We start from the raw sequence: 5,413 nt of genomic DNA, 5'->3' as shown, positions 1-5,413 counted from the left end.
GTCTTCCTTAAAAATCTTCCCCATTTCATTGGTCACAGTATTTCCAGAAGGACTATGTTATTACCCCAGATTTGGGGTAGGGCTGCTATTAAGGAGGCTACCCGGACTCAGTTCGTAACTTATTTCAGAATTCCACAGTGTGTTTTCCCTTCTCATAAAGGATTAAAACCACATCATCACATCATGATAGAACAATCTGTAAGAATCACAATGCTTTTAACAAGTAAGAAATGGATTAAAAAGCACTTTATGTCTTGTTAAAGAAATCTCCCGTTCCTCAGAAGCACTTTTTAGCATTTTAGAAGTGGCATTTGATCTGACTGACATATTGACCAGTAATTTGAACAGAAGATGGATCATTTCCACTTAGATCACAAAGGGAATATAAATTTGTGACTGTAAATTCAAGAGGGACAACTTCCAAAGAATTTCTGTAGAATAACCCCTCTCACTCTAGAACAGCTTTTAAAGTTGTTTTAGATTCTTCCTCAGACTCTTTAATAAATCAGTGTCCAAAACCATACACAGTACTAACCTATTGTTTTTATTTGGATTTGCAAATAGACCAAAGTAGAAATTGTCTTAAAGTGAAAGGTGACAAAATACCCACCCTCTACTCCTATCAATAGAAAGCACTATACTAATAGCCAAAACATTACTGGGCAGTGTTTTTTTGTTGCTGAGTTTGTGTTTTTGTTTTCCATTTTTGCTATTTGTTACTACTCACACATGAACACTAATTAGTTTTGGTACCATACTCTCATTGATTTACAGCTCCTCAAGTTGGAGATGGAGAATTATCACATCTTTTTCTAAAATTCTTTAAATAAAAAGCCAAATATGTCTGACTGTAACACGACAGTAAACCGATCACCATTTTACCACTATGTGAAATGACGTACTGAGTCAGCCAAGCATCTCCAGAACATATTGAAATATTTCCTTTCAACTACACGATTAAAGTCTCTCAGTACCTAGATCACCAGCAATATTAATTACTGACTTTTATTACTTGGTTTTGTTTTCATTGTTTATAAAACAAGGAAGGACTTAATTGCAAGTATATAAAGGAAAATACATATGTACATACGCATTTTGAAAGGGTTTTTGGTAATTCTTATTCCATCCAAGACATGTCACATCTCAGATCATGGATGTTGTGTGAATACTTTGAAGGATCTAACATGATTTTCTGGAAATGTAACCACACAAAAAGTAATTTATTTATGGCACTTAAGGATTTATCACCTAAACATATAAGTTCATGCATTTCCACCGTATTGATCTTTATTTTGCAAATGTTTCAGCAGCATTTACTATCACTGAAGTAGTGGCAACATGTTCTACTTAAGATCAAACAATCTCCCGAAATCTGGCAAGATTTAACAGAAATTTAAAACAATGCTTTCCTGGGAAAACGCTAACCATCTGCAACTGTTATTATTAACACTATTCTTCTCTCTTTTTTCTTCCTATATTATTTTTACTTCCTGGTGCTCTCAAAGCTTTCTATCTATCATAAGCAATTAATTGTAAACAAATGGTTGAAGAAGATGTTTGCATTTATGACTTTTCTCGTAAGTCAAACAAACACAGTATCTTGTTTTAGTCATGAATGAATTTCCTGTCCACACACAGGTCTACCTGAGCTCTGCTAAGAAAAATGCATAGCAAAACATGCAAATGATTGCTTTCAGAAAAGAGAGATATCATCTTAAATAATACTCTTAATGTACTTATAATAGTTGGATGAATTTCTCTAAAAAGGAAAAAGTGTTAAACATGTTACTAGGGGCTACTTTAAATTAGTAGTTTAAGTTAGTGTTATTTAAAGTAGAAAACACACATTTAGATACATTTTCACATAAAGAGAAATTGAAAACATCAGAACATAACCTGTTGTTTTGTATTATTTTGTCCTAAGCACATAAGCCCAGCCACACTGAAGGAAGCTGTCATAAGCCAAATTATGTCCCCATTTTTCAGTCCTTGTCATAACCATCAGGATACACTGTCCAACGCCACTTACTTGTATCTCTGCCAGAGTGAATACACAGTTACTTGTTCAGTTCTGCACCAGAGTTGCCTCTTTGATGTTGTTCAGCCACCATTTCCTTTCCATTCACTTTTATCTATGTCCTGGCACTCGTTCCTGCAGCATCCTCCTCTCCAGATGGTCTCCATCTCCCCTTCAGAAGTGCCCCAAATACTCCAGCTTCCTCCTCTTGATCTTTTCCAATCGACAGCCACATTATTCCTCAAGATTTTAATACCAACTATCCCCTGCTTTATTCTTTTATTCACAGATTATTTTTATGGGGAGAAAAGGGCCTCAAGAAAAGATCACAAAATCCTCAGCAAATATTGTTGCATTATTAATCACACTTCTCTACTATTTGCTGGGATGCTTATTTGGTTCATTGTTTAACCCAACATGTATTGAGTAACTATTATTTATCAGGAAGAGTGTTATGTACAGGGGATTTGGATATAAATTAAAAATGGTTAAAGACAGAAGATAAATGAGGTCTGGACAAGGTATGGGGGAACAGGCACAGGAAACTCAAGGAGATAACCATCAATTGTGCTTATGGGGAGTATCACAAAAAGGTTCACGTAATTGGGTCTTGTAGGATAAAGAGGAGTTCACCAGGTTGATCATCATGGGTAAAGGACACTCCAGGTAAAATAAACAGTGTAAGGATAGAGATATAAAATAGCACGCCATGTCTGGAGAATTATATGTAGTATGTACGCCTATGGGGCAGCTTCTAAGAGCCGGTGCGGAATGTCCAATAGATGAATTTGGAGAAGTAGGTACAGAAAAGAAAGAGCCTTTCATGCCCTGATATTTGGACTTGTCTGTAAGGCAAAAGCAAATAGTGAAAGGTTTTAAATAGGTAAAATATGGAAAAATAATGATCATATCTCTAGTTTTAAGTAATTTCTATGACTTCACTGTGGTGGTTGAATGGGAAGGGAAAAAATTGAACAGAGAATACTAATAAAACACAAATATACTAGCTCTAGTGTGAAGTGATAAAAGTCTAAACTAAAGCACTATCAATGGGTTTGGAGAAAAGAACCTGGTAAGCTTATAGATATCTGACTTGGCATGCTGGGGAAGAAAAACCATTGGTTCTATTTGAACATGTTGAGACAAGTGACAGTGAGGTATCTGAGGAGAGCTAACTAGAAGGCAGGTATAGTTTAGGATCAATGACCTGACTACAGGGAATAATTTGGAACATAGAGGTTAGCTAATGGTTATGGAACTCAAGTAGGAATTAGAAGCCTGGGAGAAAATGTTAGAGAAGAGGCTAAGACTCATCTCCCAGAAAACAACAAAGTCTCATGTTCGCTGCAAGATGGGAAGCCTGCAAAGAATATTGAGAATGCCTTGGAACTAAGTTCAACAAGGTAGGGTGTAATTGACAGGGACAAATACCAGTGAGAAGGGTTTTTTGGTTTGTATTTTTGCTTTTGTTTTTAAATGACTAGTGACTCAATTAGCAATGAGAAAAATAAGGAAGGTAAGTAGTGAAGCAGTATGAAATATTACTCTTGGATTTGAAGAGAAAGAATGATAAAAGATGAGGATTACCATGGGTCAATTGTTTTTTAATGTGGGAGTGTTCAAAAAGAGACAACAGGCCCAAAATTGAGTCACTTGTGCTAAGTCCACATCCCACATCAAGACTTAATACCTGACCTAATCGCAATTTCAAACTTCCCCAGGAATGTAATCTTAACCAGTCAGTCTGAAGTGTCCTGGTCAGCACAACTGAGGTAATCTGCCAGATAGCTCCCTTTCATCTCCCAAAGGAAGGTGACTTTGCCTGAAATACTCTTTTTCCTTATTCCACTCACTTTCTGCCTTTACAAACCATTCTCTTTCTGTAGCACTTTGGAGCTCCCTTCCGTTTGCTAGATACGATGCTGTTTGATTAATGAATCATTGAATAAACCCAACTGATCTTTAAATTTACTTGGTTGAATTTTGTTTTTTAACAGGAGAAATTGTAACATATCATGAATGGAAGGAATCAGCCAAATTTAATGGAGGACAAGAACATATAAAATAACTACCAAATAACATGAGTGCTATGATAGAAGAAAAAACAGAACTGGGGGAGCATTGTTAGAAGAACTACATTCATCCACCCTTCCATGAGTGCAAAAGTCAATACTATCTTAACTCTAAATTTACTGAATAATAACTTTCAGGCTACAAGCTGTTTGCACATGCATGAGCGTGTGCGCGCACACACACACACACACACACACACACACACACACACAAAGAACAAAATTCTATTGACATATTATTAAAAGACCTGCCATGGGGTTTGAATTACAGTAAGTCCCCTACATACAAACATTTAAGTTGCAAAATTTCAAAGACGTGAACGTGCGTTAGTTACCTAAGTTAGTTCACCTGTCTGGCTTACGTTGTCAGGTGTGTGCATCCTCTAAAAGTGGTTGTGCTTTTGTGTACTTTACTGTACAGTACTGTATAGAGTACAGTAGTACAGTATCTTTATTTCAAGCCCAGGATGTCTGGAAGCAAGCGTAAAGGCAGTGGTGATGTAGCTGGTACTGCTAAGAAGCACCAAGCGATAACGATGGAAACAAAAGTGAAAATAATTGAGAGAGTGGAGCAAGGCAAAAAGATGGTAGGCGTCGCTCATTCTTATAATATGAATAGTTCAATCATCGACACAATTCTAAAGAATAAGGACAAGATCATGGAACATGTGAAGTCTGCTGTGCCAATGATGTCAACAATAATATTGAAGAAGCGTGGAAAAGTGATGGAGGAGATGCAGAAACTTCTCAATGTGTGGACACAGGATCAGCATCAGAGTCGAGTCCCACTCAGCTTAATGCTGATTCAAGAGAATACTAAAAGCCTTTATGAAAACTTGAAGAAGAATCACAGCAAAGAATCAGTGGGCGCATCTTTTAATGGCAGCCATGGCTGGTTTCATCAGTTCAAGGCGAGAGCCAACATTCACAACGCGAAAGTAAGTGGCGAGGTAGCAAATGCAGATACGGTAGCTGCCCAGGAATTCCCTGAAACACTTCAAGAAATTATTGATGAGAGCGCATATTTACCTGAGTAGGTTTTTAATGTGGATGAGACAGGACAGTACTGGAAGAGAATGCCAGACCAAAGTTATATCAGTAAGGAGGAAATGTTGATGCAGGCTATAAAGCAACAAAGGATAGGCTAACTCTGCTGTTTGATGGCAATGTTTCCGGCGATATGAAGCTGAAGCCTCTCTTAGTTTATCATTCGGAGAACCCAAGGGCCCTTAAAAACATAGCCAAGGGCTCTCTTCCTGTTGTGTGGAAGAGTAACCCCAAACCTGGGTTACACAGGCCATTTTCTAGGACTGGTCTTTCCACC

The 5,413-nt window shown here is 37.3% G+C and overlaps 1 pseudogene across 1 annotated transcript; it reads left to right on the top strand.

Moving 5' to 3' along the window:
* Positions 1-4,673: 4,673 nt before the first annotated feature.
* LOC309662951 (tigger transposable element-derived protein 1 pseudogene) lies at positions 4,674-5,126 on the top strand (annotated as a pseudogene). The gene has a single exon. The product of its transcript is annotated as a tigger transposable element-derived protein 1 pseudogene (transcript).
* Positions 5,127-5,413: the final 287 nt, after the last annotated feature.

Source organism: Balaenoptera physalus, assembly GCF_965194825.1.
Source record: "Balaenoptera physalus genome assembly, chromosome: 6".
Classification (NCBI taxonomy): Eukaryota; Metazoa; Chordata; class Mammalia; order Artiodactyla; family Balaenopteridae; genus Balaenoptera; species Balaenoptera physalus.
Note: the sequence above shows the minus strand (reverse complement) of the source record. Positions and strands in the feature narration are given on the sequence as shown.